The sequence below is a fragment of the Sapajus apella genome, unplaced genomic scaffold (assembly GCF_009761245.1).
Source record: "Sapajus apella isolate SASKATOON/1434 unplaced genomic scaffold, GSC_monkey_1.0 scaffold2, whole genome shotgun sequence".
NCBI lineage: Eukaryota > Metazoa > Chordata > Mammalia > Primates > Cebidae > Sapajus > Sapajus apella.
In genome coordinates, this window is record NW_022436942.1 from 1,211,811 (window position 1) to 1,224,088 (window position 12,278).

The window sequence follows — 12,278 nt, forward strand, 5'->3', positions numbered from 1 at the left end:
CAAAAAAAAAAAAAAAAGAAAAGAAAAGAAAAAGAAAAAAGAAAGAAAGAAAAGAAAATAGAGACAGAGGGAACACCTCCAACATATTTTAAGAGGCCAGAATACCCCAGTACCAAAAACAAAGTCACCAAAAACAAAGAAAAGGACTGAGTGCAGTGGCTCATGCCTGTAAACTCAGCACTTTGAGAGGCCAAGGTGGGCAGATCAGCTGACGTCAGGAGTTCAAGATCAGCCTGGTCAACATGGTGAAACTCCATCTCTACTAAAAATACAAAAATGAGCCAGGTGTGATGGTGGGCACTTGTAATCTCAGCTATTCTGGAGGCTGAGGCAAGAGAATCACTTGAGCCCGGGAGGCGGAGGTTGCCATAAGCCAAGATCATGCCACTGCACTCCAGCCTGGGCTACAGAGTGATACTCTGCCTTAAAATAAAATATATTAAAGTCTAAAGTCTAATATTCCTCATGAACATGCACAAGAAGTTTCTTAACCAATTCTTAATAAATATAATTTAGCAATATTAAAAAAGGGTAGTATATTACTACTAACTGAGGTATATCTCAAGAATACAAGGTTGGTTTAACTATTGAAAATAAATAAATGTAATTCACCATAATAACAGAATAAAGGAGACACAGAGGAGCATTTGAAAAAAAAAACTTAATATCCATTCGTAATAACAATTCTCAGCAAGTTATAGATAAAAACAAACTTCTACCATCTGATACAGGACATTTACAAAAACCCTACTGTTAAGATCAGAACGACAATAAAAGAGTGAATGCTATCCAGGCATATTAGCTCATGCCTGTATACCTAGCACTTTGGGAGACTGAGGCAGGAAGACTATGTGAGTCCAGGAGTTTGAGACCAGCCTGGGAATATAGTGATATCTCATCTCTACAAAAAAAATTAGCTGAGACTGGTGGTGTGCACTTACAGTCCCAGACACTTGGGTGTCTGAGTTGGGAGGATGGCTTGAGCCCAGGAGGTGGAGGTTGCAGTGAACTGAGGTTGTGCCACTACACTTCAGCCTGGGTGACAGAGCAAGACACTGTCTCTAAAATAAATGCTTTTCCGCAAGTCAGGAACAAGACAAGAATGTATGTTCTCACCATTTTTATTCATAAATATATTGGAGGTTCTAGTCAGTGCAAAAAGGCAAGAAACATGAATTAAAGCCTTAAATATTGGAAAGGAAGTAGTAAAAAGTCTTTATTTGAATGATTGTATATGTAGAAATCACAAGGAATTTTTAAAAGTTGCCTTGGTAGAATAATTTCAAATGCTGAATTAATAAATTAACAAACTATATTACATATGTGGTCCATACAATATAATAATACTCAGCAATGAAAAGTGGTAAACTACTTATAAAAGCAACAGATTCTGAAAACATTATGATGGGTTTAAGAAGTCACTTGCAAAAGAGCATAGTGCATTGTGGGTAACACCCTCCATGGGCACCGAGGAAGGAGAACTGTCCAGACCCCAGGCACAATTAGTGCCTGAAGAATATCTTGGTTTATAGTGTTATTACTCAGCTATTTTCTTTATATAATCCTTTATATATAATCATATCTTAGTTTATAGAATTAGTGCCTGAAGTATACCTTACTGCTTACATATATCTAGCTTATATAATCATACTTAATACTTATATCTAGCATACTTAGTTCTATATAATCTTTCTATATAATCATATACATATTGTAGTCGGAGCTGTACTGACACATTTAGTGCTGATTTATAGAATCCTTCTGTATAACCATATAGTAGTTTGTAGTAGGAGGAATGCCTAGAGCAGTCACAGGATAGAAAACAGCCAGACCAGGACAAGAACCAAAGACCCAGGAGGTGGCGTCCCTGCCTGAAAGGGCATACACTGTATGTCAGGCTTGGAGAAAGAGCCTCTCTTCCTGATAAAGGAGTTGTAGTACCTTGCATCCAGTTCCTATGGAAAGCAGCCCTCGGGCCTGAGATCCTGGAAATAACGAGGGAGAAGAACCCCTCTGGTGTGACCAGTCATGGTGGCTGTACACGCTGTCAGTCTTTTCTCGCTTCTGTGCTAGCTCAAATCATCCTCACATAAATATCTTAAGAGAAAAGCACAGGCCTGTCAGCTCCGACTGCATTGGCTTACAAGTATCCTTCTATTAGAAATCCTTTGAAGTCTCCAGCCCCCAGATAAAAAGTGTTGTGCATGGCACCTGTTGCACACAGCCCACTTCCTTGCCTTGGTGACCTAATGGGGTGGACCCCTTTTCTGTAAACAACCATCTACTACTGTGCATGGCACAGCCCCCTACTGCGCACGGCCCACCTCTCTGCCCAGGTGACATAATGGGGTGGCCCCCTCGCTTGTGACTCACGTGATTATGTATGCCCTATTACTAAGCCTATTGATGATGATCTCACTCACCACCCTGCCCCCTGCTTGTACCTAATAAATACAGATGCTTCTGGGCATTTGGGACCCCCGTTGATCTCTACTCACAGGTGGCGTAGCCCCCCAAGTCCAGATGCTCTTCACCAGTTCTTCAGAGTCCTGTCTCTTTACTTCTCAGATCCTGGACTTCAGCACAGCATAAGGGACACCCCACGACCCTGTGGGGCCCTACAGCCCTGCAGTGTATGATTCCTTATATGTAAAATTCTAAAATGTGCCAAACTAATTTATAGAGACTGAAAGACTATAGTTGCCTGAGCCCAAGAGTGGGGAATGATTAAGGGCAAAGGAAAAGAAAATAACTTTTTAGGGTGATAGAAATGTTTTATATGGCTGTGGTGGTAATTACTCAAGTGTATATATGTGCCAAAAGTCACCAAACTGTAGACTAAAATGGGTATATTTTATTGTATTTCATTGTACGTTAATTGTGTTGCTTTTTACAAATCTAAACCTACTGTCTCAGGGAACTTTTTATTGGTCCAAGATGAAGAACAAGTTGCTCTCTTTGACCCTTGTTATCACTAAGAAAGAGGTCCACCACGCCAGTGCTTTAGGAGGAATGGTTAGTGACTTAAGTAACTAAGTAATTTTCCCATGCTCCCTTCTGGACCAGAACTTTCCCAGCTGCTCTCACAATTGTATGGAGTCTGATTCCTAGAATAAATTTTTTATTTCATATTACTCTTAGTTGACTGCTCCTCCAAATGGTTTCCTTAACAAGAATCATCCCCAAGTTACACACAGGAAAATATGTTCCCAGGAACTAAACTTCAACTCTTACAACCATGTCCTAGAGAGCCTTCCATAACCCACTAGATTAGTGTTTTTGGTTTGTTTGTTTGTGGTAAGGACATTTAACATGAGATCCGTCCTCTGGACAAAATTTTAAATGTGCAATACAGTATTGTAAACTATAGGCACCAAGCTGTACAGCAGATTTCTCAAACTTACCTTGAATAACTGAAACTATATACTTAAAGAACAACAACTCCCCATTTTTCTCAAACTTACCTTGAATAACTGAAACTATATACTTAATGAACAACAACTCCCCATTTTTCTTTCCCTCCCAGTCCCTGGCAACCACCATTCTACTCTTTGTTTCCATGAGTTTAACTATTTTAGATGCCCTGTATAATGAAATCAGGCAATACTTGTCTTTCTGTGACTGGCTTATTTCACAGAGCGTATGTTTTCCAGCTTTATCCATGTTATCACAGATGACATGATTCCTTCTTTTTAAAGGCTGAATAATTTCTTTTGTATTTACATACCACATTTTCTTTATTCATTCATGTGTTGGTGGACATTTAGGTTGTTTCCATATCTTGGCTATTATGAATGCTGTTGCAGTGAATCAGAAGGTGCAGATTGACGGTTCTCATTTCAATTCTTTTGGATATATACCCAGAAGTGTGATTCCTGGATTATATAGTAGTTGTATTTTTAATTGTTTGAGGAATCTCTGTCCTATTTTTCATAGCAACTGCACGCCATTTTGCATTCCTACTGACAGTGTACAAGGGTTCCAATTTCTCAACATCTTCTCCAACACTTGTTACCTTTTGATTTTTTTTAGTGATAACCACCCTAACAGGTATGAAGTGACATCTTACTATAGTTTTGATTTGCATTTCCCTGATGATAGTGATGCTGAGTATTTTGATATGTCTGTTGAACATTTGCATGTCTTCTGTGAAGAAATGTCTCTTCGGATCCTTTGTCCATTATTAAAATTGGGTTACTTGCTTTGTTGCCACTGAGTTGTAGGAGGTCTTTATTTGTTTTGGAAATTAATCTCTTATCAGATATATAATTTGCAAATATTTTTCTCCCATTCTGTAGGTTGCCTTTTGACCATTGATTCTTTGGCAGTGCAGAAGGTTTTTAGTTTGATATAATGCCACTTGCCTGTTTTCTTTTGTTGCTTGTGATAATTGGTGTGATATTCAAGAAATATTGTTGAGCCCAATGTTATAAGATTTTGTCCTATGTTTTCTCCCAGAAGTTATTCAATTTCAGGTCTCACATTTAAACATGTAACACTTTTCAATCGATATTTGTGTATGATATGTGTTAAGGGTCCAGTTTCATTCTTTTGCATGTGGATATCTTGTTTCTGCAACAACACTTGTTGAAGACACTATTCTTTCTCCATTGTGTACCGCATGGCACCCTTGTTAAAGATTGTGTCAGTAACATACTGTTTTAATTACTATACCTTTGTAATATATTTTGAAATCAGAAAATGTAATGCTTTCAGCTTTCTTCTTCTTTTCTCAAGATTGCTTTGGCTATTTGGTGTCTTTTGTTGTTTCATGTACATTTTAGTATTTTTTTTCTGTGAAATATATGCCATTGGAATTTTGAAAGGAATTGTATTGATTCTGAGTAGTTTATGAACATTTTCACAATATTAAGTCTTCCCATCCATGAACATGAGATATATTTCCATTTATTTTTATCTATTTACATTCCTTTCATTAATGATTTGTAGTTTTCAAGTATTTTACCTCCTTGATTAAGTTTATTGCCAAATATTTTATTCTTTTCGATACACTTGTAAATAGCATTGTTTCTCAATTTCCCTTTTGGATGGTTCATTGTTCATGTATAGAACACAGCGGATTTTTGTATGTTGATTGCATGTCTTGCACTCTTACTATATTTGTTTATTATTTCCAACAGTTTTCTTGTAGCGTTCTTAGGGTTTTCTACATATAAGATCATGTCATCAGCAACATAGTTTTAATTCCTCCCTTCCTATTTGGATACCTTTCATTTCTTTAATTGCTCCGGCTAGAGTTCAGTACTATGTTGAATAGAAACAGTATGAATGAGCATCCTAGCCTTGTGTCTGATCTTGGAGGGGAATCTTCCAGTTTTTCATCATTGAGTGTGATATTAGCTGGGGTATTTTCATATATGGCCATTGTTGTATTGGAGGATTTTTATATATGGCCTTTGTTGTATTGAGGTAAATCCCTTCTATACCTAATTTGTTGCGAGTTTTTATCATGAAAGCCTGTTGAATTTTGTCAAGCACCTTTTCTGCATCCAGTAAGACATGAATGTGACTTTTATTCTTCAATCTGTTAGTATGGTTTATTACATTACTTGATTTGCATATATTAAGCCATTCGTGCATCCCAGGGATAAATCCCACATAGTCATGTTGATCCTTTTAATGTGCTGTTGAATTCAGGTTGCTAGCATTTGGCTGAGGATTTTTGCTGAGGATTATGTCTAATTTGTTTAAAGTTTTTATTTTAAAGGGATGTTGAATTGTGTCAGATGTTTTTTTCTGCATCTATCAAAGTGATCATATGGATTGGGTTCTTTATTTTGTTAATGTGACTTACCACATTTATTGATTCATGTAAGTTGAACCATCCTTACATTCCTGGGATGAATCTAACTTAACCATGGTTAATAATCTTTTTAATGTGCAATTGAATTCAGATTGCTAGTGTTTTGATAGGCTCTTTTGCATCTCTGTTACCAGAAATACTGGTTTGTAGTTTTGTTGTTGTTGCTGAATCTTTATCTAGTGTTGATATCGGGGTAATGCTGGCCTTGTAAAATGAGTTTAGAAATAGTCTCTCTTCTTTAAGTTTTCAAAAGAGTTTGGAAAGAATTGGTAGTAGATCTTTTTAAAATTTTTGGTAGAATTCAACAGTGAGGCCATAGGGTTCTGAGCTTTTGTTTGATGGGAGACTTTTTTTTTTTTTTTTGTGACAGAATTTTGCTCTTGTTGCCCAGGTTGGAGTGCAATGGCACAATCTTGGCTCACCTCAACTTCTGCCTCCCAAGTTCAAGTGATTCTCCTGCCTCAGCCTCCTGAGTAGCTGGGATTACAGGCATGTGCTAACACACCCAGCTAATTTTGTATTTTTAGTAGACAGGGGGTTATTCCATGTTGGTCAGGCTGATCTTGAACTCCCAACCTCAGGTGATCCACCTGCCTCAGCCTTCCAAAGTGCTGGGATTACAGGCATGAGCCACTGTGCCCAGCCTATGGGAGACTTTTTATTACTGATTCAATCTCCTTACTCATTATTGGTCTGTTTGGTTTTTCTATTTCTTTGTAATTCAATCTTAGTAGGTTGTACAGGTTTTCTAATTTGTTGTCATATAATTATTCATAACATTCTCTAATGATCCTTTTTATTTCTGTGGTATCGATTGTAATGTATCTTTATACATCTGTGATTTTATTTGAATCTTCTCTTCTTTTTTCTCTATCTAACTAATGATTTTTAAATTTTATCTTTTAAAAAGCCAACTCTTGGGCAGGCGCAGTGGCTCACACCTGTAGTCCCAGCACTTTGGGAGGCCAAGACGGGTGGATCACTTGAGCCCAAGAGTTCAAGACCAGCCTGGCCAACATGGGAAAACCTCATCTCTACTGAAAAAATAAAATATTAGACAAGCATGGTGGCATGTGCATGTAGTCCCAGCTACTTGTGAGGGTGAGATGGGAGAATCTCCTGAAGTCAAGGCTGCAGTGAGCTGTGATCAGGATCACGCGACTCCAGCCTGGGTGATGTGAGTGAGACTCAGTCTCAAAAAATAAAAAGTAAATAAAAATAAATAACCAACTCTTCATTTTGATCTTTTCCATTGTTTTTCTAGTCTCTATTTCATTTATTTCTGCTCTAATCTTTATTATTTCATTCCTTCTACTAATTTTGGGCTCAGTTTTGTCTTATTTTTCTAGCTCCTTAAAATACAATGTTAGATTAGTTGAGAGCCTTCTTTTTTATATAGCTGTTTATTATTATAAACTTCACTCTGAGAATTGCTTTTGCTATATCCCATGGATTTTGATGTGGTATATTTCAATTTTTATTTGTCTCAATAAATTTTATAATTTCTATGTATTTGTGACTTTTCCAAAATCTTTCCTGTTATTGCTAGTTGTATATTATTGTATTTAGAAAAGATACTTGATATGATTTCAATCTTCATAAAATTTTATAAACTTATTTTGTGGCTTAATGTAAAATCTGTTTTGGAGAAAGTTCCATGTGCAGTTGAGAGCAACATGTATTCTTCAGCTGTCGGATGAAATGTTTTGTATGTGACCATTATGTTCACTTGGCCTAATGCATAGTTTTAGTTTAATGTTTCTTTGTTGATTTTCTAAATAATCTGTCCATTGCTGAAACAATGGGTGTTCAAGTGGCCTACTATAATTATATTGCAATCTGTCTCTCTCTTCTGATCTATTAATATTTGCCTTATCTATTTAGATGCTCTGATGTTGGGTGCATGTATTTTTATAATTGTTATATCCTCTAACCAAATTTACCATCTCATCAAAATATAATGGCCAATTTTTTCTCTTTTCACAATTTTGACTTAAATTCTATTTTATCTTATTTAACTGTTCCTGACCTCTTTTGATTTGAGTTTTCATGGAGTATCTTCTTCCATCCCTTCACTTTCAATCTATATGTGTCCTGACAGGTGAACCGAGTCTCAGTCTCTTCTAAGCAAAAAGTGGTCACGTCTTTAAAAAAAAGAAAAATCTACATTCAAGGTAATTATTGATATGTAAGGACATACTATTGCCATTTTGTTAATTGTTTTGTAGATTCTTTATTCCTTTTTTCCTCGTTTATTATCTTTCTTTTTGGTTAAGTGATTTTCTCTGGTAGTGTGTTTTGATTTCTTGCTTTTTATTTTTTGTGTATCTATTATACGTTTCACTTTGTACTTATCATGAGGCTTACAAAAAAACATCTTGTGGTTATAACACGTTACTTTAAGCTGATAACAATCAGCTTAAACTGATTTTGTTTTGGTTGCAAGAACAAAAACAAAACGTTACACTTCACCCCCACATTTTGAATTTGTTATGCCACAGTTTATAACATTTTATGTTTTATGTTCCTTGGCAAATCATTGTCATCATTATTTTTAATAATTCTGTTTTTTAACTTTTATAATAAAGACGTAAGTGATTTACATGCCACCATTAAAATATTAGACAATTCCAAATATTATTATCAGTGTACTTACTTTTACCATTGAGTTTATACTTTCAGATGGTTTTGTGTTTCACAATAGCATTTTTTTCTTTCAGTGTGAAGAACTCCCTTCAGTATCTCCTGTAAGATAGGTCTCAGCTTTTGTTTGCCTGAGAAAGTCTTTACATGTCCTTCATTTATGAAGGACAGAATTGCCGTCTTTTTGGTTGGTAAGGTTGTCCTCTTTCAGTGTGTTGAATATATTATTACCCCACTTCCTCTTGACCTGTAAGGTTTCTGTTGAGTGTCTACTGCTAAATATATTAAAATTCTCTCATAAGTTCTTTGCTTCCTTTCTCTTGCTGCTTTCAGAATTCTCTCTTTGTCTTTGATATTTGATGGTTTGATTATAATATGTGTTGGGGTAGTCTTATTTAGATTGACTCTGATTGGTGCCTGCTAACCTCCCTGTACCTGGATATTTGTATCTTTCTTCAGGTTTAGAAGGTTTTCTGCTATTATTTCCTTAAATAAGCTTTCTACTCCTTTGTCTTTCTCTATTCTCTCTTAAATTCCAAAGACACAGTTATTTGCTCTTTTGATGCTATCACATAAATCCTGTAAGCTTTTTTTATTCTTTTTTTCTTTTTGCTCCTCTGATTGTCTAATTTCAAATGTCCTGTCTTTGAGCTCACTGGTTCTTTCTTCTGCTTGATCAAGTCTCCGCTGAAGCTTTCTGATGAATTTTTCAGTTCAATTTTTGTGTTTTATATCTCTAAGATTTCTATTTTTTTTTTTTTCTTAGACGGAGTCTTACTCTGTTGCCAGGCTGGAGTGCAGTGGCACGATCTCAGATCACTGCAACCTCCGCCTCCTGGGTTCAAGCGATTCTTGTGCCTCAGCCTCCCAAGTAGCTAGGATTACAGGCATGTGCCACTACGCACAGCTAATTGTTGTATTTTTATTAGAGACTGGGCTTCAACATGTGGGCCAGGATGGTCTTGATTTCCTGAACTTATGATCTGCCTGCCTTGGCTTTGTCATAATTTTTTGTATCCTTACATTGATGCCTGCATAAAGAGATGGCCAACTCTTCACACCTTTGCAGCTGCTATTTGGTGGTGATAGACCTTTATTATTTAGTCTAGCCTGAGATTCTCTATGTGTTGGCTAATTGCAACCTTGAACAGACAGGCCTTGGGGTGGAATCTCTAGGTGAGCTAGGTCACTTCCTGTGTGGAGGTTAAATGGTATTGCTGGCTGTGCGCTGTGGTCTGATAAGACCACTGGCTGGACTCTACCATCAGGTGGGGTTGCTGGCTGGTCTCTATTATTGTCTATAATTGGGTCGGGTTGCAGGCTGTCTTTCCTGGCTGGGTGGTACTGTTTTAGAATCTGTACTGTGTTGCCTGCAGCATGATGCTGTTGCCTCGTTGCTCTCCTTTGGCTGGAATGCAGAGCAGCTTCCAAGGTCCATGCACTGGTTCTTATGGAGGCTTACCTAACTTCCTTAGCTCCAACTGACCCCAGGTAGTCCAGCCCTATTGGCACTCCCAATATTTCTCACAGGATGAGACAGGAGCAAGCTGCCAGCAAAGGGTCTCAGAAAAGTACAGATGTTGAATGTTCACCTGCAATTCATCCTTCACACTGCAGAAACTATGCACCCAAGAGAACTTTCTGCATATGGTTCCATGCCAGTCTGGGGAAGGGGGACTGCAGTCAAAGAAAACTGGTTCTCTTACCATTCACTTATGGCATTTTTAGATTCTGTGTTTCAAATGAGTGTCTCAGCCTCGCTACTGAATTCTGGGACATTAAAAATGGAATTCTTGCCTGTGGATAATTGCTAATTGGATTTCTTTTGCGGGCAAGGAATGGAGCCAGAGAACTCAATGTTGCTGACATTACTCCCTGTTATTCCTAATGATTTTAATGTACAATATCTTAATTATATTACAGAAGTTTATGAGATGATGTTCACAAAATACCAAGCAAAATTCCTGACTCATGGCTATTTCTCAATAAATATCAATCTGCTTTCTTCTTTTCATTCTTTTCTACTCATTATTCCTCTCCTACCTTAATAAATTAAAATATAGGGATCAGTCAGTTTAATACTGTTTTAAGGAGGACTACGTGTTATTTGGAGAGAAGGGCAGTAAGTTTGCCAAATTCACATGTTCCCAAGAGGCTACAAGAAAGGAACCACAAGGAGACTGCACACTTTTTAGAAAGAGAAGGTGAGATCTGGGGGGACAGAAAGCTTAAGGAAAGAAAGAAAATGCATGGGCTCATTGTCAGTATCTTTCATAGTTACCTTAGAGTATGAAACAATCTGTGGTTTGATTTATCCAGATAATTACATTGGTTCTGCATCTGGCATATCAGAGGACTAAAAGTTGTGGTTCTGCTGCAGGCCAAATGCCCTTTGCAAAATGACTTTTCTCCCCATATGAACTGCATTGCAGCCATTCAGCTCAACCACAGCTGAATGTGACCCCTCTGCTCTCCCACTAGCTAGCAAGTTTAAACTTAGCCTCTGGGCCACATAAATCCAGGCATGTATCAGTTCATCTCCAAACACTCGGTATGTCTGCCCCATCAATTAAAAAGCACAAGGCAAGTGAGCCACTAAAAAGTTCAAGCATGATTAGGCAGCTACCATGCATTTTCAAACCCACTTTCAACATCTCCATTATTTCAACTAAGACCTCTAGTTATTAGTCTTATTAAAAGGGAAGAAAGAAGAAGAAGAAAAAGACACAAACTTGCTTTCTAGACAGGTTAACACAAGCCCTTCCACAGTGCTCTATTCTTGATTTAAGGAACATTCTCAGAGTGAGGGCAAAAGAGTTTTGTGTTGTATGGAAAATCTGACTCAACCCCAAAACCCAGCCAACACCACAAAGTGGATTGGAGTCAAATCAGATAAATAGAAAAAGAAAAGAATACAAAATATCTTTGAATGACAGTATCAAAAATGTTCAAAAAGCTTATTAGGATCAGGTTCAAAATGCACAGACCACAAGTTAGCCTCATCCTAACAAGATGCTTTTAGGTATTGATTAAATTATTTTTTCAGCCCTGTGCACATAGGCATGTAATGAAATGTTCACAAACATATACATTCCTCTCGGTTTTGGTTTCTGTAACTACCAAAAATAATGTTTGAGAAATCACCCAAACTTCCAAGTGTATTATTCATGTAACCTGGATATCTCAGGAAAACAAAATGTACAAGACTCTGGTGCCAGTTAGCATGTGAAAATATCCGGCAATAGTATGTTTTTACTTCTTTGATAAACTGTATTGTCTTTTTGTTATAATGGGAAAGGATTAGTAAGGCTTACCAAATAAACAGCAGCTTCCTTAGAGACATTGACCCTTGTATTTTACAAAACCAAGAAACCAGTACTGAATAGAATATGGGCTCTCTGGCAGACTAACGGAGGGCAACCTTCAAGGATCTGAGTCAGATGAGGATCTGGGATAGTGATACATTTTGATACTTTCTATTTTAAGCACCCCAAAGTTAGATGCTTATACACAGCTAATTCAATTTTTTCTAAAAATCTGTAGTCTGCAAAATTGTGTTCCTCCAGAGCTTTTTGCCTGTATTTGGCCTGGAAATGATAATACTTATAATAATATATCTTGAAATGCAGAGGTGCACCCAAGGGAAAAATAACAATAAAAGAAAGCGAACCAGACACTTCCAGACCTCAAAAAAGTATTCAGCTTAGCAAGTGCTTTCGGTGAAGGCTCAGGGGGTCGGGGGCCGAACAAGCCTGGTATGTTTCAAACAAAATTTTTCTATATATTGAATAAGTAAAGGAAATGAAAAGAG